The 22,178-nt window shown below is 40.6% G+C and overlaps 1 protein-coding gene and 1 non-coding gene across 7 annotated transcripts in view; one reads left to right on the top strand and one right to left on the bottom strand.

Moving 5' to 3' along the window:
- Window positions 1-3,749: 3,749 nt before the first annotated feature.
- LOC122155307 lies at window positions 3,750-3,818 on the bottom strand. Its single transcript, XR_006167232.1, has one exon. It is a non-coding gene; the product is annotated as a small nucleolar RNA SNORD123 (small nucleolar RNA).
- A 3,216-nt stretch (window positions 3,819-7,034) lies between these two features.
- SEMA5A (semaphorin 5A) overlaps window positions 7,035-22,178 on the top strand; it is a 315,938-nt gene continuing 300,794 nt past the window's right edge. For 2 of the 6 annotated variants that reach the window (XM_042809110.1, XM_042809116.1), the window contains exons 1-3: window positions 7,084-7,103; window positions 14,040-14,075; window positions 15,340-15,615. The gene's annotated coding sequence lies outside the window, so the exon portion shown is untranslated. Of the gene's footprint in view, window positions 7,104-14,039; window positions 14,076-15,339; window positions 15,616-22,178 lie in introns of those variants that run through there. The other 4 variants (XM_042809117.1, XM_042809111.1, XM_042809115.1 and 1 more) reach the window with 4 other exon arrangements.

Raw genomic sequence — 22,178 nt, 5'->3', positions numbered from 1 at the left:
AACAGAAAGCAAACAAACAAAAAGAAAGAAAAACAGCAAAGAAATTCCTTTATAAAAATAGTGCTTGGATTTTAAAAAAGCAGCAATTTTTATCCTGGATGCAAAAAATGGTAATTTGTTTTCAGTCAAGCTCCAATGAGCTTTGAAATCCCTGAACCTGTGGTTCTATCTGGGCTACAGACCACATTTTTGCCCCAGACCAGACTCATAGAGGCAGTGTGCGTGGTATCTGAGTGTCACTGGTCCACAGTCAAGCAGTGTCTAGTGGTTGGCCAAACTCATATCGAAGGTTGGAAGGGCGGGAAGTCAGCAAGAACTTTATGGATGGAGGAATATAGGAGTATAGTATATCGTGTACTGAAAGCAGGAGGATCTTTCACCATTTGGATATATGACAGCTTTGGAAATGCAGGCTTCAACAGATCTTCACATGAAGCTGCCTGTTTCCACATGCAGTGGTTATGATATTGCATTTGCTTCAGTGTCATGGAGAAAACACACAACTTCATGCAAAGATTTTTTACTAGATGATTGATGATGCTCCAACCAGAAGCTGCCAGTCATCTATAATGCCCAGTGGCTGTCTGTTTTTCTCTTACACATACATACTTCAGAATCATCATGTTGTCTCTTTGCACTGGATGTCTACGTTTACTAAGTGATCAAAATGAATGGCTTTGGGAAGACTTTTCTTCAGGAATAGTCCTTAACTTCAGAATTAGTTCCCATCTTGTGGTCTAAGTTCCTGTGTCATTTGAGCATAATACATGGCCCATTTTTGACAAAAGTTGTGTATGTTGGCAAGCATGGAGACTTTGGGTTGAATTGTTAATTTTTGTATTATCTCAACAAAAACAGGAGTCAAGATTTTTTTTCCCCTACTTGTTGACAGAGTCCTATTAATAACACTCTTCTTGGTATCAGAAGGAATTAATTATCAGAATAACACTAGCACTAGCAATATAGCTCCTATTTATTTCTTGCTTGCTTCATATTGTCTTTTTAATTAGACTGTCTGTCCACAGCTGACATTTTTATGCAAAGTATTTCATTTATGGTTTTGTCATGCATAGTAATTGTACTACTTCAAAAACTTCCACCTTTAAAGTCTTTGTGAACGTATATCTGATAAAAGACGTAAATGTGACCAATTGTATTTTGTTTTAAAAGGTCAGTGCACACACTATTCTCTCTGAATGAGGATGTCCATTGGAGATAAGAGGTAGACATTGTAGTTTTGGTCTCCTTTTGATATCTTCTGGTATTATTTAAAGCATGATGATAGACTTACACAGTTAACACTAATTTCAGTTTCTTTACCTTAACCTGATCTTTTATGAACTCCAAGTTTCATTATGTAGAAAAAAGAAAATAAAATTATGATTCAGTGGAGTTTGTGCAACTACAAAGAAACAAAAGCTCTTGCTCTTTGGCAGTATGTCTGAACATCCCTCCTCCTGCCAAGCCTTTTGGAAGGCTTATTTTCTGAAACTTTGAGTGTGGAGAATCAGATTCTGAGTTCTTGGAGATGACTGTGGTAGGTGTTCTGCTCCTGCGTAATTCCCTTCATGTTTTCAAGTGTCCAGCCAAAACTACAAATCATTATCCCACAGTACTTTTAATAGAGCAGTTTTTATTAACAAAAACTAAGAAAATAAATTAAAACATTTTTGAATACAATGTTTCTGATTTAAATAATTTCAATAATGACAACTGTTTCAGGCTATGGGAAGCAATAGGAGCAATATAAATTTAATAATTTAACTCATACCATACATCTGTTGTTAGCAGAGTGCTAAGGGCAATCAATTAGTCAAACACTCCAACGTTAGGCCGGAACTACGATCACCCAGTGGATATTAATTCTACTGCTTTCTACTTCCTCTCATTGTTGAATATCAGCAGCTGACAAAGCTACAATGCAGGCTGATTTATGCAGATTATTTAAATGGAAGAAGCACATAGAAGATAGCTGTGCATATTTAAATGGACTGCCTGCAATGGATAAGTGCACTTTACTTTGCTAGCTAAGTTTTCAACTGCTTAGGAAATGGAATGCCTTTGTTCTGAGCACCACTTTGGGACAAAGCACAGCATAAAAGCTGAAAGTATGTCTGTAGAGAGTTTAACTCAACACAGATTTTGCACAGTGGTGGTGCTGTGTCAGAGGACCTGTGGTCTTTTCTTGGTGCTGATGATATGTGACCTTTGGAAAACATAAGAAATTGGTACTTGAGTACCATATGGGAGGGATTTGGGGCAGGGATTAGATGTAAACAAGGTTATTAATAGCAGTCAATAGATGATGTGAGACTAATATCCACTATCCCTAATTCACAGCCTGCAGCATCTGCTCTTGTAAATGATACTTGGTAGAGAAACCTCCCTTACATTTATTCAACACTTAAATGTTTGACCTCAAACGCAGACAGGAGGAGCAGCTACTAAATCAGAAGTGCCAGGATGCAAAACAACAACAAAAACAAAACAAAACAAAAAAACTTTGTAGAGCTGCTTGTTGGGTTTCCTTTCAAACCTAGAATGAAATAGGCGCCTCCTTACACTACTATTGGTCTGTTCTGCCATGAATTAAGACTAGCGAGACAGAAAAACAGACTTTGAGGTGCATGTTTTAGTATTTAAAATCAGGAAAGTAAACTCAAAAGGCTGTTTTGTGTGTGTGTTTCTCAGTGATAAATAATCATCAGCTTTAATTTCTTTTCTCTTTTGTCTGCCTATCAATATTTCTGTAGAAACTTTCAAGTTGCTTGGCATTTTGTTTTAATAGTTTTAGCCTAAAAAGATCAGTTGTAAATAATACCACCTAGGTTTTTCTCAGCAGGCAACTGAACAGAGTGTGTGGGCAACAGAGGAAAATATTATTGGGATTAGACTTCCATTGGTGCTGTCTCTTTTCACACAGTGCTTCTCATTGTCTGGCACTCACTGACTGTTTTGTATGTTTTCATGGACAAAATTTGACTTAGGGCTCTTAATGCTACATCAGTGTCACAGAAATATTGCCCACGTATGATGTCTACACAATTGGTTAAGTAAGAACTCTTCTAAAAATTATCATGTTTTAATTCTACAAACGCAGGAGTTAGGCCAAGTATCACCTCTACTTAGCACAGAAAGCCTTAAGTGCACATGAGCTCGATATTATGTACTTTTGGCATAAGAGATAAAGTGATAAGGTTGTATACATTTTATTCAAATGCCACTTGTTCTGCTGGGGATTAGAAATGCAGGGCTCTAATATTTCTAATTATGGACCATCAAACAGAGAGGAACAACAAATGGTTTATTACGTTCATGCTCTAGCTTGGTGTGAGGAGGTGTCTTAGATCTAACAACTAAAGAATTAAGCTGAAGGTACGTTAGTTGGTATAAGAAAGTTGTGCAAGGCTAAAGACAGCAGAATGCATTATCATCCAAAGTAGAGGAAAAGATGCACTGATGTCTTTATTAAGTATAAAATTAAAATTCCCAAATCTAGATTCAACTGTAATAGGGCCCTTTGTAACTTTCCATAAATTCCATCCAAATTCTGACCTTACAAGTATTTCCTATTATTTCTATTCTTCAGATGTTACAACTGGATTTTTCCAAGGCATTCTTTGTTCTCTTCATTTTGAAGGTAACAGTTCAGAGAAGTGGCTGAAAGATAAAAAAAACAAGCACACAAAACATTGTTTGACTGCAGGTATTCATTGTAAACATTCTTCTTTTCCTAGAGAAGACATGAAGGTGAATCAGGAAATGGATGGCATTTTCAGATCACATGAGTCAGCACCCCAGAATTCATCATTTTCACCAGATATCTGACTGCGTTGAGGGACTTCAAGTTAGGCAGCCCTAATTTAATGCTCATACAACAACTCCTTTAACTGTCTTATCTGTCTGAGACCATAATGAAAAGAGGCAATTACCAAAATGAGTTAACGGAACACATTTATAAATGCAAGCGCACATTTACTTATGTTACGTAGTTGTGTTGAAAATATCACCTTAAACACTTATAAAATTAAACTATTTTGGTTATAACGCACCTTAACCATTCAAGTATCACAAGAAATACTGCTTTACTCTTTCTTTTGATCACAAACAGTAAATAGAAACTCATCAGAAGCACATCTAGCTCTCAAAAGTCAAGTAATTAAGAATCTTGCTGTTCCTAACTCACAGATATTGCAGATACCAAACAGTGTAACCTTTAGATGCAGCACATAATGGGAGACAATCTGACAAAAAAAAAAGAAAAAAAAAAAAAAAAAAAAAAGTTTGCAACTCTGACATTTATTTCTCTATGATTTAAAGTAAGTATTGCCTTGGTGCCTTTTGCTAAGACAAATAAAATTTTGCTCAGTCTGATCTTGTGCAGTGCCTGCTACTAGAGAATGCACTGCTCAGCATACACAGCTGCAGCGTGGCTTGTCCTGATTTGTAACAGCTTTGCCCTGCTGGAACCACCTGAAGATGGCAAATTTCAATATTCTGGGTCACCTGCTCTCCTGGGATAGAGAAGCTATCCATATTTCTGCACGTAACACCATCACAAGTCCCTGACATTTAAACACAGATGACTCATGAGGATTCAGCCTTGGAGGATGACCATGTTGAACGCAGGTGGGAATGGTGAGGACTTGTACCACCCCAATGCTTTACTGAGTTTCAGTGGGAAAGAGGGAAGAAACAGTGATTGAACTGGCAGCAAGCTCACATAAGCAAGGTGCAGTGAAGACACCAAGTTGGGTTCTTTAGAACTAGTTCAGGAAAGGGAGCTTGCTGGCATGCACTGTGCTCCTGCTGGTGTGCTCTAGAAAGTTTCTGGCCATCAGGAGAGTTTCTCCTGGAGCAGCAGATTGATGTGATGGAAAAAAAAAAAACAAACTGGTGTTTTCAATGGAGTGAAAAAAGCAAAATGCGATGGCAATAAAATAAAACCTTTGAACTCTGTAATCATGAAGCAAACTACGTTTTTCACTGTGAGCAAAGAGCACGGCTCAAGGTTCACTTTGAAGCTATCTTCTCCCTTTTTTTTCTTTTTCTTTCCCCCCCCTTCCTTCTTTTTAACCTGACTTAAACTTCAGGCTCACAGTGTCTGACAGTGTTTTTCTAAATAATGAAATAGAGCCATGTATCCAAGGCACTCCTGACAGGCAGTGTGAAGACAGACCTTCCTTCACACTATGGCTTTTCTGCCTAAACAGATGGAAGTCCCCCTCGCTCCCGCTGCTTTCCAGCACTCCTTACATCCTGCCCCCACAGGGAGCAGCTGAATCCTGGCTTCTCACCAAACTGGCCAAGGGCTGGAGGTGCTGTGCAGCCCTTCTTCCAACCACATTGCCTGATGGCTTGTGTGAGCTGCCAGCCCTACATCCCAAGTCTGTTCTGCTGCCAGGAGGGATTGAGAATCAGTAGCAGCAAGGAACAGAAAGGCAGCAAAACACGGGGCATTGAGATAGCAAAATTTCATAGGTAAGTGTTGCTCCATAAAAATATTATGTCTCTTACAGAGAAACAGTGTTACAACTAAAGCACTGGCCTTTACTTGCAGGGTTACATGAATGCAATGGAAAAAAAGTTTGAATCATGGAATTACAGAATGGTTTGAGTTGGAAGGGACTTCAAAGCCCACCCAGTTCCAACCCCATGCCATGGGCAGGGCTGCCACCCACCAGGTCAGGCTATCTAGGGCCCCATCCAACCTAGCCTTGAGTGCTTCCAGGGATGGGGCACCACAGCTTCTATGGGCAGCTGTGCCAGAACCTCACTGTCCTATGAGTAAAGAATTCCCCCCTTCAGAACTTTTCATTTTTTTAAATTTTTAATTATTATTCCCAACAAACAATCAGTGAGAATGCTGCAAATTCCTGGGCTTCGTTTCTAATGGTAATCACAAACTTTCCTTAACATTTCTCCTTGAAGAAGTTTCTTTTGCACGCAGCCAAAGTGACGCTCTCCCCAGAGCTGGGTGCTCGGGGCCATTTGGCTCCACAGTGTGCTGGCGTGCAGTGAAGTTTTGATTCCGGCTGTTTTAATTAAAGCATATTTCCATAAGATTACTCCAGCGTGGATCAGCTCCACGGTTCTGTTTGTTTTAATAAACTCTCAGAGCTTTCCTCCTTTGTAGAGGGAGGTCGTGCTGCAAACAAGGCAGTGCTGCGCTTTGTAGCAGAAACATGGAAATGCTGCCGTAAAAGATGGAAAAAGAAAAAAAAAAGAAAAGCTTTGATGGAATTCATTGCAATCTATGGACTAACAGAAACAACCTACAGCTCTAAGGCAGATGGGCACAGGCGGGCATGCAGCGGAACGGGGACGCCGGTACGTGCCTGCAGGCAGCACGATGCCACGTCTCCCAGTCCCGCTCGCTCGGCGGGACCTTTATAGCGCTTTCCGGGGGCTAAAAATAAACTTTATGGGACGGCTCCGAGCTCGGGAGGGGGCGGCCGCGGGCTTCCACAGCGATGCTCGAGGCACACTCCGGCTCGGAGCTGGAGCTCTGATGCCTTCTGGGCGGTGTCGGCTGCCCTCCGCCCCCTGGGCCATCCCCCACCTGCCGCGCCAGCGGCTCCGCGTGGCTGCCCCTCGCCCTTCTCCTCCTCCTCCTCCACATTCCTCCGTCTTGCAGCCCGCCGGGATTGGCTGTGCTTGTACTGGGGCGGCCCGGCTGTGGTCGGGAGGAGAAGCCCCAAGGCATGCTTTTTTTGGGCCGTGGTAAGTAAAATTAATAAATAAATGATTTTTTTAAGAAACAAATAAACAAGCAAACAAAAAACAACAAAAATAGACCAAGCATCCTAAGCCCAAGCACGCATTCGGAGCTGCTCAACCAGTTGCAACTTCCCCGCCGGCCCGAAGGGGGGAGGGACGGGCAGCCGCTCACCGACGGGGCCGGGGACGCGCGGCCGCCCCGGCTCTGCCGCTCCGCCCCCGCGACGGGGCGCGCTGCCGCGCCTCGAACTTGGTGGCAGCAAGCGCTGCGGGCGGCTCGGAGCGCTGCGGCCATGGCGGAGTGAGGCGGTGGCGCCGCGCCGGGAGCGGGGCACGGCGCGGCGGCAGCGGCTCGGGGCTGACCTGCGGAGCGGAGCCTCCAGGTAACACCACCCCCAGTCCCTCTCCCCGCGGGACGGTGCGAGGAGCGTTCCCGGAGCTTCCATCCTTTCTCGCGACAGTCTCTGGGAGATCGAATGCCCCGGGGGTGGTGGGCGCCGGGGGCCGGCAGGGGGAGCTGGGGGGCGGGCGGAGCGGAGCCGCCGGGACGGACCTTCCTCGGGCACTGCCCGTGTTCTCCTCCGAAAGTGTCCGCGGAGGAGGAAAACCGAGTCGGCATCCCTAGCGCTGCTCTCGGCCAGGTGCTGCCGGGAGAGCGGGGACGGAGCGCGGTGTTTGTACGGACTACGGGACATCTGCCTGCAGCCCGGTCTGAACTCCCAAAGCGCTTCTGTTGCCGCTGTGTTTAAGTGGACTGGCGCGTATCTGTGGTGTAACCCTATTTTGGCACTTTCTGAAGTGCGGAGTTCGCATTATCGTTCTGTAATCACGCAGGAGACAGCCCGGGTAATGGTTTTCTTTTTGCGAGGATCGCTCTAACGGCGGAGTGACAGCTACTGGGCATTACCGTGTCGTTCCAGACGTTAAGCGTGCGACGTGAGGTTGGTGCAGCGACAGTGTGCCCAGAGTCATCCTGTGGGCAGCGGGGTCTGAGGAAGGGCCCCCAGCTCCCCCGGGGGCCTTTCCTCAAATCCCGCTGCTGTCGGCAGGAGGGGCTCGTGTGGGTGTGCACGGTTACAGCTGAAGGAAATATCCCCAAACTGAAAAGTTAACCGTATCACGGTATCCTCCAGCAACCTTAAGGAAATTTGGAAAGCTGCGATTTCCGGAAGCTAACAGAACACTCTTAATTGGAGGTAAATATGCGTGTTGTGAAGGTTAGTGCAGCACTAGTCCAGCCGTAGGGCTCAGTCAGACTAGGATTTTAACCGTGGAAACTGCACGCAGTTTTTACTGCAGCCCTTTCAGCATCCTCGGGCTGATACTGGAACGAATGCTCTGCCTGGGTTAGTAAAGTTTGACTAACGGAGAAGTGTCAAAAGTGGTGATGCTGCCTCTCTTCGTGGAGAGCACGATGATGGGCACTTAGTCAGAGCGCGTTGCTAAGATATGGCCTTTCAAACAGCCTGGTGAGAGATATGGAAGACTCGTGGGTAGGTGTGCTGTGCTCCCACCTTCCTCTCCAGCCAGGTAAAGCCGATCTGACTTCATGACTCTCAGCACCGCCGGGTTGCTCTCGTTTTCCCTGTCTTAAGAGCTGCGGGAGGTCCTGCTGCCAGGTGAGGCTCCAGAGGGCGGCAGTTCCTACAAAACAAAACGTTGCTCTCGGCTAAGAGATGTAAATTAAGTTGTGCTGCTCCTTCCTTGAGATGTTGTAACCGGGTTTTGTTTTGACTGAGAATGCTGAAGGTGCTATTATCAGCAGTGTCTTATTGCTTTTAATCTTTAACCAGTGCTGTTTTCTTAAAATACTTCCAGGTAGTAGGAGTCCTTGTGCACTAAGTAATGATCCATAAACCTTGGTTATGAGAGGGTTGTGGTGCTGATTTCCTGCTGGGCAGGCATGCAACAGGGGGTACCCATGCACTGTGCTGCTTGCAGGACTTTTGTTCTTTTCTTTCTGCTCTCCCTCTCCCCAGCATCTTAGGGGAACCACATGGATTTGAATTTGTGTTGGTGTACTTTCATACACATGCAGAATTACTGCTGACTGAAGTTCATTACTTTTCAGTGAGTAAACCCTGTATTACAAGCCATAAATTGCAGATAGTGAATGTGAGCCTCCTCCAACCTCAGCTTCAGTGGCAGAGCTGTGTGAAGGGCTCCAGGTTCCTGTGATAAGTGGGAACAGAGCCTTTCCTGCACGCCCAGGGCCACAGTGCTGGACACAATGGCACAAGTATGGTGATACAGTGGCAGTAAGGCCAGACGATGGTGCAGTCATTGCTCAGAGGTGTGCTGTCAGTCACTGGGAGGGGTGTGTGTGTGATCCATCCCACTTAGCACAGAGCGGTATCCCATCATTTGTTATGCAGTGATGACAAAATTTTGGCTAGCAGTTTGGCATCTGGTTTATGAAACTTTGCCTAGATGTTTGGTGATTGATGTTCTGGAGTTGGTAGAGCTTCTGTCACCGTCTCAAAAGAATGAGCTTTTTTTGGATCAAACCATTTCCAGGCTGATCCTCTGGTGACACAGAGCCTTCATCCCTTGTGAGAGGTGAGCTCGTGTTAGCACGGGGCTGCAGCTGTGATGTGCTGCTGCCAGGTGGCAGCCTGCTCTCTGCAGCAATCCCTGCAGCCTGTCAGTCCTGCTGCTCTTTCAGGGTAGGTGCAGCCAAAACCGTTTCCATGAAAGGTTGGAATTCTTAGATCTTACTGTAACCTTAGATCTTAGATCTTGTTGTAACCGTGTCCAGTTATTGGTTTAAGATCTTTACTGCACTGCACTGAAGGATAGCACGCTTGCCTGGCTTTTATCTGGATGGTGGCTAGCGTAAACCAAGTTCATAACTGCAAAACTGCAGTCTGATTAATGTCTTGCTCTGGTTTTACTAGAAACCTATGTTCCAAAATACAACACACTTAAATCTGTTAATGTTTAATGTATTTATTAATGTATTTGTTCTGGCGTTTGTGCGTTCTCTGTGGTATTTTGACGCAATCCACTTCTCTGACGTATAAACAAACTCTTTATCTTTGTACTCAGTGTTTTTGTATGAATACATGAATAAAACAAATCACTAGTTGGGAGGCATTTGGAAAGGAAAAGGTATACCAGAGTGTATCAGGAAGTCAGGTAACTTCAGAATGGAGCTGATGGTCATCAGAGGTAGTAGTAGAATGCTGGTATCAGTCTGAAATCTGTCCAGAGGTTTTTGCTGTGAAATTATTTGGTTTAGCTCTACTCTTAAAACTATCTTTTCAGAAGTTGTCTTCATCAACAATTTGAGTGATTTCTTTTAGGAAAAGTCAAGTTCTGAGCAACACATCAGCTGCACTTCTCTGTGTATCTCATCAGTGTTATTAAACTCCTACCGATGCATTTTTCTTTATTTCCCTGATTTTGAGATCAAGATTTCTCTCTAAGCTCCAGCATATGTTAGAATTGTTGGATTTTCCATTGCTGAAAGAGCAGGTTAGTGTTTTCATGTCAGAGGTTTCTGCTAACTCCAGTTATGTCATGGAAATTGCTGTTCCATTTGGAGGATCTTGACTGAGGAGCTGTGAATCTTTGATATATAATTTGTCAATTTTGAGTGCCTTGCCTGATAAACAATGACGTTCAGCCAACTAGCAGTATTTGTTTGGTTTAAAAGAAGCTTACAGAAGTGATGACTTAGGGAATGCTGAAATGCTGCTGAGATGTTGTGTTAGGCTTTACAAAATACATGTGATGAATGAGTTGGAGTGTGTGTGATGCCTGCAGGATTGCTCTACATACTGCAAGTCATGGAGTTTTCACATTTTCCTTACCCCACCTCTTCTCTAAATGTGAAAATTGAGCTCCTTTCTCTTCTGCCTTCCTCCTCTGAATTACTATTCTAGGTAGAAGATCAGAGCACTATTGAAATATACTTTCAGATTAGAATTAGCTTTAACTGCAGATCAAGAATGGTTAGTAGATTTAACAGTAAAGTCTATATAACAAGAGAGGAAGTACAAGTGTTTTAGTATTTTTGGCTCTGTTTTTTCTGCCCACAGTAAGATTTTTCCTGAGCTTCTTCTTTCTATTGCTAGTGAACTCTGAATGAATATTTGTCTTGTAGTTTTTAAAATGTTCAGGTGGTAGTTTTGTGCTTTGTTTTCTCCAGGATAAATTTGGGAATTCCTGCCTCTTTGTTTCTTTTTTTTTTTGTGTGTGTGTTGTTTTTGTTTTTTGTTTGCTTGTTTGTTTTTTTTTTCTCCTTCATAATCTGAACCATTTCAGTGATCTGTTTTCAGTAGAAGCGCACTAAGCCTTGCTTTGACTCAGCTCCTTATTTCTGAAGTGCACTGTATGAACACTGCTGAAATGGCTTGGCGCAGGGGAAGGCATATGGAATTAAGTCCTTTCTGTTGACCCTGTCCAAGAGAAGTGAAACTGGGCCAGTATTGAGTACTTGAAGGGAAACTCCTGGACTTAACTAGTTACAAGTGGATAGATTGTGTGTATTGTCTTGTGTGTCTTTGTCCTGGTTTCAGCTGAAACCGTGATGAATATACGCCTATGTCTGTTTTATGTTAAGTAATGGGCACACACTGGGGATCAGTCCAAGTTGTTTGGCGAAACAGAGCTGCTGTCATGATGGCATGTGGCAGGGCAGAGCCAGGACAGTGCCTGAATTAGACCAAGGGTTGTTCCATACTGTGTGAGACCATGTGGAAGGCTGTAACACTTGGGCTATTTATTGGGTTAAACCACAACAGTATTATTTATTTATTTATTTATTTATTTATTTATTTATTTATTTATTTATTTTAAATCATGTTAGAGTCAAAATTGAAGGCTGTGAAAAGGGATTGGATGTTGTCCATAGACAATGACTTCTGTTCTCTATGCTGGGCTTCCTATCAGGGCCAGCGTGTTACTTCGTCTGTGTTCTGCTGTCTATATCCTCTTCTGTTACATCTGTTCTGTTTCTTACTCTGATAAAAGAATAGGGTTATGTGGTGTTATAGTTGGTTGTTATAAAAAATGATAGTGGGATTCTAATTTTTATCTAGTTTCTCTTGCTCTAGGGTGTACTTTTCCTTGCTCGCTTTTTCAACCTAAGCAATGATATTGAAATATTGAAACCTAATAAGAATGTTTTTGAGGGAATAAGTGTATCTAATTACAATTAGCATTTGATTTTGTATTGACCATTGCTGTACCATGGGGCTCACAATGTAGCAAAAAAATGGGATTTCAACTTTGGAAAGAAAAAGAGAAAATAGTTTTCTGAATGTATTCTTCAAGGCATATAGTCCTGAAGTAGAATCTGAACAGCCAACCTTATGAGCTAGCTGTGATGCTGAAGTAGTGAAGGATGATGTGGTATCTCTTCTACCTGTTTCTGACACTGAAAATCTATCTCCTGATTCTTGCTTGCTAAAATCTTAATACATTTTGACCTTCATCTTTTAATAAAAGCTTCTCCTTGTGACTTGAAAAACACTGGCTACTGTGTTCCCAAGGGCAGACAGTTATAGATAGGAAATACTCTGTGTAGGACAGAGTTGCAGTTTGTTGTCATCCTTTGGAATTCTGGGTCTTTAAGCCTCTCAGTTGGCTTCTAGGTCCTTCTGGTTGTGCCAGTGTTGTTCTTCATGTGGAGATATACTGTGAGCAATATTAGGGAAACTATCCTCTTAAAAATATACATATATATTTTCTCTTTGAGCATGGCTGAGGGTGTGGAATGAGTATTGCTGTAGAAGAAAGGAGAGGAGAACTATGTGTTTGGATAAGAATTCTGCTTAGTTCCTCGAATAACAATGACTTTTAGGACTGGTTAGAAGAATCCTGGGGGATTTTGCCAGTAATTTTAAGTCTGTTGATAAACTTTTGCCTTAAGTTAGTTTTCTAAGATGCTACAGGCTCTCTTGTGGGGACTGCAAATGGACTGAGACCTAGATGTATGCCAGTCTTCAGGAGCATGAACTGATCTTTTGAGGACTGAGGTACCTGAGAGGCAGTGCCTCATTACAGTGCCCTTGAGTGTGTCAGTAAGAAGGAAATTCAGGGTAATAATCTGTTAAAAACTGGAGCTCAGTCTTCCACAGCTTGTCTGTCAGACCTTACTCTTTTGAAAAATGATAATGGATTCTGGTACAGGCTGCTGGAATTGGTAACATAAAATGACATAACTGTTCTGAAAACCTGCTTTGATTTTCCAAAGGCGTGAGGTCATGCATACAGATAGAGGGACATGTGATTGGCGAGGAAATTGGTGTTTATGAACAGAAAAGCTTATTTTGATGGATGCGAGTATGAGTCCCAAAGAGGTGTTAATGTGAGCTCTGGGGACTTACCATAAAGATTGGTCAGGGTCTACAGACTTATCTGAATTGTCTGCAGGATTTTCCAAATTTCCTTTGTCTGCTTTCTGGACAGCACAGGCTCTGACTCCTTACTTCAAGATTAGGAAAGGCTTTAATGAACACAAAGCAGTGCAGCCTGAGCATCATTTTTTATCTGGTTTAAGTGAGGGGGAAAAAAACCACAAATGGCAGCTAGCAGCAATAGCAGAAAGGGAAATCTGGGCTCTACATCTGAATCACTGTTCTTTTTGCAGTGTGTCTCTGTTGTTATAAATTAAACTAATGGTCTGGGCAGAGGAACTTATTTTGCTCCTTCAAAATCCTTTCTACAACTGTGTTTGCTACTGGCTTTTACAATAAAGTTCAATTTCTTCTCTCTTATCTATAACTGGAAATGAAAATTGTTTTGAAAATGTATTTAAACTGAATGCTACAGAGATCAGTATCAGAGTTTGAAGAAAAATTATCTTGAAATACTGGTTAACACTTAATTCTGATATTTGTCTTGAGTCTTTGTATTTATCTCTCAAACCTGAAATCATAAAATGCTCTTAAAATAATGTGAGCAAATGCATTATTTTCCTTTGAGAGTCCATATGAATGTGTTGTCCACAATGGATTGCCTGTCTCCCAGGAAAACATTTGTCCTTTTATAGGATGGCTGTTGACAGAGCTTCTTCTTTGACTTCAGTTCTAGAGAAGTGTGTTGTAATTTTTTATTTTTCCCCAGAAGGTTTTTTATTTTATTTCATTTATTTATTTATTTATTTTTAAAGAGTACTTGTTTGTTGCAGGGATTTGTTACTAAAACTTGAATACAAGGAAATACAATTCCATAACTTCAGATGTAGAGAACTCTCTTTGCAAGGAACAATTAATGAGGTTAACTTATGTATTGTGTATTACTGAAATCAGATTGAGTTCATGATCATATGTATTTACTGATTTTTTTTTTTTTTTTTTTTATTTTGGTAGATTCAGCATTCTCCATGCGAAAGTCCATTTAAAAAGGTATCAATTTTTTTTTCCTGCTACTCTCATGAACCCTGATGTTTTTGTAAGCTCTGAATTTCTAACAGTGCCAACACTGATCATTTTGAAATTGATGTTTGAAACCAGTTGGCACTACAGTTTTGTTCCATGCTCTCTGTGCATGCTGACACCTTAAAGATGCATCTGTAGCCATAAATCAGGTCAAGAAAACTCTATTACTACTGAAACCTGACGAAGCATTGGGAAGAGGGTAGATTTAGACTAGATATTAGGAAGAAATTCTTTACTGTGTGGGTGGTGAGACACTGGAGCAGGTTGCCCAGTGAGGCTGTGGATGCCCCATCCTTGGAAGCACTCAGAGCCAGGCTGGATGGGGCTTTGAGCAACCTGGTCTAGAGGTATGCATCCCTGTCTATAGATGAGAGTTGGAATTAGATGATCTTGAAGGTCCCTTCCAATCCGAACCACTCTATGATTCTGTATAGAGATTCCTGTTTTTAACAGTGGGCTTGTTTGCTTTTTGAAGTGTTTTTTTCTTCCCTTGCTTGCTTCCTGCATTGTGGGAGGCATTGCTCTGTAGTACATTCAGTCCCTTGTTTCAGTCTTGCTTCATGATGACTAAAACTTTCTAAGCAGTATAAGAAATTATGGATAATGTGTTGAATGTTCTTGCTTCCAAGTAAGAAAAAAGTGTTTTCCTTAAATCAATCTTTATGTGAAAAAGAGTGTTTCTGTGTTTCATGTCTATAGATAGCTGGTAAGGGAGATGAGCAATCTCCAGAAAAATCATCTGGCTGTTTCTGAAGATTGTTCGTGTTATCTGTTAGGTACTTTTAATTCCACTCTGTCTCCCAAAATGTTAAGAGAAGAAAAAACCTTTGAGCTCAGTGTAGCAGCTATGTTGATCTGCATCCTTGTTTTACTAATATTACAAGTATTATGTTTATGTGTACTGAAATGCTTATGATAACCTTACTTTTGTGACTGAGTCATAAGGATTTGAGTTAACAAGACTTAGTATTATATTGTTCAGGTTTACTTGTCATACTGTGGCTGAAAAGGATTTGGGAGTGTTCCTGTAGGCAGCTAATGGTGAAGAAGTGATGAGCAGAGCAGGCTGATGATCTCTTCAGCCTTGGCATGGTAACTGGTGTGTGAATAAGCTATTAGCATCTTGTGAAATGCTGTTTCCTGTAGCTTCTTTATGCAGTGGTAGTTCCCAATACATATCCTTTAGACATGATTTAATTTGATTACTGTATTTCTTTTCTCTTGGTCCCAGGAGCGCTTCATTAGAAAAAGCTGTTCCATCAACTTGTCTCTAGCAGTTTTTCTGGAGCCAGGCCCTGGCTGTTCAAAGATGAGTGGAAATGTGTCTTTCTCACCCCAATATGACTACAAAGTCTCCTTTGTTCAAGATAATCTGTACTTGTGTGGAGTGGCCACTTCCAGTGAGTTCAAGTGCACTTCAGGACACCAAGTAATGAGGCATGGGAAATGCTCTGTTCAGAACCTTTGATGCACAAGGTTCCTGGTGCCTTATGCAGTGTGCTGTGAGGTAAGAAGGAAATGCTAGCTTGCCACCTTCCTCTCTTGTTTCTGTTGACTAGAAGCTGCCTGTGTCCTTCACATGGTGTCTTTAGTTTTGTCAATTTTCTGACACATCCAAGGATGATTAAGTATAGTGCCTATATAGCAAAGTTAGAGTGTTATTGGTACTTTAGATATGTGTGAAAATGTATTTTAATAAGTCAGCAGTGTGATAGCCAAAACTATTCGAGTAATAACTTCTAAGGGGGAATTGTTGGATGAGGCTTGGTGACCAAAATTATTCTAGTTAGATGACTGTGGATTGTAATAATGCTGCCTGGCAGTAAAACCTATGTATTGTTTGTAAATAGTATGTTAATTATAAATCTGTGATGTTCATAATTTCTTAGATCTTTGCAAACAACATTTGCAGATACTTCTTAGATGCTTCTTACATGATCAAGATTAACCTTACTTCCAGTTGCTATATATATGGTGTGCCTTTATGTGCCTGTGGATACGTCTCTCTTTGCATACACACGCATGCATACATTTCCCTCACAAATTTTTATGGTTTGTTCCAGTTTGTCACACAGTATCTTGCCTAGATCATGCACTCCCATTTTTTTCTGGAATCAAAGGTCTGCAATATCATCCCATATAGAAACTGTGGTGGAAGGATGAACGAGTCTTATTGCAGGGAAAAGCTGGTCAGCTTCAGTCCAGTGACTGTGCCAAAAGACAAAGTGAATTGAAATAGAGATCAGAACACTGCTCTGCTAGTTGATAATTTTAATCTGAGCTCTGAAGAGTTCATGTCTTTGAAGAGCAAAGAAATGTTGGCATCAAATATTGATTATGTGTACTATCTAAAATTCATAAATTTCTTTCATCTGGCAAGCTGGACTTCAGGGTGGAATGGAATACCCTTAAGCTTGACAATAGGATAGAAATGAATAAAAGAAATGTAATTTAAATTAATAGTTCACAATGGCTATAGTGAGATCTTGTAAAGGCAGATCGTGATGTGATTTTGTTGGGTTCAGAAGAGATAATTAAAACAGTAGGATTCTGCTAAATTATTAAGCTGTATTAATGTAGACAGACCACAAACATGGCCAAATTAATTGGACTACAATAATAGGAATGTACTTAAAAGTTTAAACTTGTAATATACTTTTTTTTTTTCTTCCTGAAAGCTGATGAACACTTTCTAGAGTGTGAGCAATTCCCTGCAGTTTGCCTCTGATTTGGTGTATGTTGCCACGTGTTCTTACTGCAGTAAGGATATGCAGTAAGGATAGTAAGGATACTGCAGATGAAGTCCATCTAATTGAGTGAGATTTAAGTACAGTTATGTTTTACCTCCTAAATCCTTTAGGTTATTCCCATTCTTGTTCTCTCAGAAGTAGTTCTAAAAGTGTGATCAATAGATCCCAATATGTTATTTGAGATAATCTACAGCAGTGTGTTGCTTTCATTGGGCTTTCAATTAGAAAGTGACAGGGTTGCATGATGCTAATAGAGGGAGTGGAATATTGAAAGTTGCCAAGGACAGTGGTTCATGGTCCAAATAAAATTGGAAATATGTGCTCTACAGTGTTTGTTATCCAACTTTTACTATATATTATATATTTAGCAATATTAATGAAATGAGCTTCTGCACTCTGTAGAGTTCCTTTTCACTTTCTGTGTGTCTTAAGGCAAAAAAAAAAAAAAAAAAAAAAAAAAAAAAAAAAGTCTGAATATCCCTTGTTTTACTTAATAATTTGGCTTATTCTGCCAGATCTGTGTATGCAGGGCAGTGCCTAAGGGAAGGGATGCCAGAGTACTCCTGCACTCGATTAATGGGGAATTTGTGCGCAAATTTATTAATAAAGAAATGATTCTGTAGATGCTCAGGTGATTCTTGTATGTATAGAAATAAAAAGGTCTGAATGGCAATGCTAGTGTTGTTTGAGGATCCCTCTCTGACTGATCCATCAAGGGTGGTGAGCCTGCTGTGAATTTTGCACTAGGTGGAATTACTTTTTCCCGTTTTCTCTCTATAGTAAGTCAGCAAACAGGTGTCTGAGCAGGTAAAATTGCTTCTGAGAGCAAGTCCTCTGCACATTCAGCAATCAGGAGGTGGTGTGCTGAGCAGCACGCTACCTCTGTCATATCCAAGCTATATTAGGTCACCTTTCTGGCATTCCCATAGCCCATACTGACCACTTTGTGGCTGCTGGGCTCCAGACAGGCAGGAGCTGACAGGAGCCTGCCTGCACCTGTGCTGTTGTCTGCTTTTATGTTCTGAAGCTCAGTGCAGAGAAGAGCAGCTGTTGATGGGTGGGTGTTTTTTGTATTGTTTTTGTTTTTAATGACTCTCTCAATGAGTAAAGATAAGGAGATAGGAATGGGGCAAAAGGGGAGGAACAGCTGCTAGAAATAAAAGGTGGGAGAGAAAGTAGGAGAGAGGATGTGTTGGGTGTGAATGGAAAACTTCAGAGGAAACCAGAGCCTTCTGTTGTAAGAGAGCAATGTGGTGGGAGCCAGTAGACAGGAGAGGGCAAATGCAAACCTGAAAACCTTTCTTTCTGTTGCCATGCATGTGTATTCTGCACCCACTATCTCACAGAGTTGCTCTGAGTTCTTTCAGCTCGCCCTGGCTCCTCACAAGCTCCAACTCCTTTTCAGGTAGACTGTGAAACTGGGTTGCTTCTAACTGTGTCTGCTTCTACTGTAGCTCTTGAGTTTAAAAGAGCATAAAATTAGCTAATGGAAGGCTTAAAATGGAGTTTCTTACACATAAATACATGAAACTCAATGGCAGTGTTGATGCAAATAATTGGCAGGCAGTAGGAATTGCTACATAATCTGAATTACAGAAACCGAATCTCAAAAAAAACCAGGTCAGGATAATTGGAGTAATGTCACCAGCTCTGAGGGTGGACGCTGTTTTCATTTGCATGTTGAAGGCCTTTTCATGTACAGGGCCTTAAGCTGCACTCCAGGCATGAACTTCCCATGCAACTTGTTCGTGTTTCTTCTGTGAATGGTTCCATGTGTTGCAGCAGGACTCCAGCAGCTACAAGGATCAGCTGAAGTTATGGACATATTACAAAGATAAACACATGGCTTTTTAAAATCTATACAGTGCACTCTTAGTACTTTTTTTGTTTTATGTGATGGCTTTGATTACCCCTTTTGGGTTCCAGAAGTCAGTGTAAAATGCCAATAACCTTGTTTTAACTCTTATAGAGAGAGCTTTAGTTTGCTGTAGATCCTTTGTAACCCAGAGCTAGACTCTCTGCATTCTATTCTAAACATTAAAGTAATTGTTTTTACTAAAAGCAATTGAAAATCATCTGAGGGCTTAGGATCTGAAGACCTATGAAGCCTTATGGTTCAGTGTCGTATGGGAGCGTAGTTTAAATAGGCTGGGACAGTGCTGTGAATTTCTTCCCAAGTTTCATTAATTACAGTAAATATAGAACAAAAAATATTTGCTTAAATTATCTGTAATATAAAGCATACTTGGAGATAATAATAAGAATGACAGTACAGCTTTTTTATTCTTTTATTAGTTCATCCAGACCTATTTTTTCTCTGCGTCTTTAAATAACTTTTTGAAAATCTTTCAAAGGTAGATTTATTAATGTAACATAGTGCAGATGTCTCTGGCTGTGAAGAATAAGTCACATTGAGTTGTAGTGTTGTGTCAAAAATATCATTAAGAGGCTGAGAACAAGGGGAGCAATTAATGAACAGTCTTCACTGTGAACAAATGTCAGAGTCTCCTCCAGGGCTAAGCTGCTCTATGCCATATTCATTAATTGCTCTTCTGAACAAAGTTGGTGTTGATGACTGGTTTTAATTAAGCATACCTGAGAAAACCCATAAAAACAGATCAGAAGTATTAGAATGGAAAAATTGGTCTTTAATTTAATAAATAAATACTTTTTTTCTTCTCATGGGTTTTTATGCTTCACGCAACTGTTTCTGGCTGACATTTCCTTCTGTCTATTGAGATTGTCTTCACTGGAGATTTTGGCAGAGGATGTCTTATTGTTTGCACACGGATGCATGCCAAGTACCGTGCTCTCATTTAAATCCCTGTGATTAAAAATGTGCAGAAATCCATCACAACAGGAGAGAATTCTCTGTTCAGTCCCAGTCTACCTGTTGAAAAGTGGTAAGTAAGGGAAGAAGTACATGTGAGCAGAAGGGTAGAAATCTTAAATCCTCATTGCTAAAGCTTGTCCCAAATTTTCTGTCCTGATAGCTTGGTCAGTATTGTCTCCTTGGGAAAGCAAGACAGCAGCTCTGTAGTATAAATGCTTATGGAAAACTGCATTGTTCATTTTACTCGGAGACTTTTAGGTCTAAATTAAAACTTGGTTAATGGAATTTCCCAACATCCATGTTTTTATGTGAAATATACTGATGAAGTTATCACCGTGTTTCTTTATTGCTTTTATCAAAAAATAAAAATTAAAAAAAAAAAAAGAGACACAGTTGCAATCAGTATAGAATAGACTACTGAAAGAGTCAGCCTGTAAGGTGAAAGCTGTTTCTGTGCAGCTTTTTTTTTGTTAATTGAACTGAAAGTAGCAGGAATAATAGTTAAATACTATTATTTGTGGTTTTGGTGAGAAAGACTTTGGGAGAGGAGGAAACAATGTATACCACAGCTGACTTCTGCTAGTTATACTGTTTCCAGATATTCATTTTAGTTATATTGTGTGAAGATCTTCAGAATATGAGGAAGAGTTTATCCGAAGAGCTTTGTAGTAGATTGCAGTTTTAAGCCAAATGGTAACTGGAAACTTTAATAACCTTACAGTAGCACTTTAGAAGTGGAGATGTGCAGTGGGATGGACACATCAAGACTCAGTAAAAATAACTTATCCTATGGTGGCATGCATCCAGCACTCTAAAATTAGCAGTGTATCCTGGGTATGATATTGCAGGTGCTCAGAAGAGCTAACAGTATTCAACACCCTCTGTTGCTCAAGGAGGACTGAACTTATTTTATGGTTTTAAGCAAAACTGACTGACTTTGATTACTGTTGTTCTTTATAGGGCATCAAAACATGTAGTGCATTTCATAGGCATTAAGGCAAGGTGCTGGCCAGCAAGGTCCCATGTAGGGAGCTCCAGTCCTGAATGGAAGCCAGGGCAGAATGCCAGTGGGGTGCAGCTGACAGTAGACGTAGATCGTGATGTATTTCTGATAATGTACAAACACACACTCAATCGTCAGGGTTGTGAGTGATTTGTTTCACATCATACTATCTTACTTGCAGCATTATGATAGGCTTTGGCCAAATAAGCTTGGGGAAAACTGCTGTTCCTTGCATCAGGGGAAGGTAAGGCTTAAGGGAAAGCAGAACTCTATTATTACGGTTTGATTAATTGTGTGAACATTTATGCAAATTGCATTAGGTTCAGATTAGTTTTATGGGGAAAGTTTGTACTGGCTTTTCCATTTCATTGTCCTGTGTTCTCCTGTGCCTTTCTGGAAATACTGATGGAATAAGATTTCTTAAGGACTTTCAAGGAGTCTGAGCAGAAGGTTTCTTTAAAATCCATTGAAATGACCTGAACAAGTAAGGCAAGATTTTCTTCTGGTTTGTTAAGTATAGGCTGTTCTTTTATTAAAAACAAAAAACCCAAAACAAACAACAACAAAACTCACCCAAAGCAGACATGTAACTCCCTCTCAATATGTGTATATATATATATACATGTGTCTGGAGGGGGCTACAAGAAAGACAACCTAACTGTGTGTGTGTATAAGGCTAATTATCCTCTTTAGAATATCTACAAAGAAAATTATTATTATTTTTTTTATTTTATTTTATCTTATTTCATTTTATTTGGATAATGTTTTAACTACATGTTGCCATCACTTGTGGAATTCAGAGTATCTTAAGAAGTCCTATAATTTTTTGAGGTCATTGCTAAGAATAGCAGTTTCTGGCTTTCAAACTCATTACTTTTAAGAATGAGGAGAGATTTCTATTCTGTTTTTTCAAATTTGTCTGCAGATCTTTGTTGCTTTCTTCACACTCTTTTAAGTACAGTTTATTACAGTTCTCCACAACTGAACACTTGCATGAATTTTAGTGACTTCTTGAGGAATAAAGTATTCTCCAACCTTAAATTAAAGGATATTTAATATTTTCACTCAGTTTCACTGCTGGTAGTTTAGATAATCATATCGTGAAGAGGTTTAATTTTTAGATGTAATATTCACTGCTACAGAGAAACCAATCTATGGGTACAGACACAGTGGTATAACAAGTACAAAGGGTAAGGCAGAAATGTAATTTGTCCAAAGATTAGTGGCAGGGGTTCTTTCTGTTTATTTGCCTAAGTAGGTCACTGGTAGGCTTTGAAATAGTGATGGGATCTGAGAGACACTTGTATTTTGATAGCAGAAGAAAAAAAGCCATAAAAGTGGTAAAAGTGAGTGTGTTGAAGTCATCTTGTTTTTATCTCTCCTGATGTTGTCATATAGCTTTTCAAAATGTGGGTCTTCAGGGCGGAGTTCTCTTTCTTCTCTTTTTCTGTCTTTGTAAAGCATCCCTTAGGAAAGGGGAAGTG

The sequence above is a fragment of the Centrocercus urophasianus genome, unplaced genomic scaffold (genome assembly GCF_019232065.1).
Source record: "Centrocercus urophasianus isolate 14NV4802_14NV808 unplaced genomic scaffold, USGS_Curo_1.0 seq_11, whole genome shotgun sequence".
NCBI lineage: Eukaryota > Metazoa > Chordata > Aves > Galliformes > Phasianidae > Centrocercus > Centrocercus urophasianus.
This window is presented reverse-complemented; position numbering and strand designations above follow the sequence as displayed.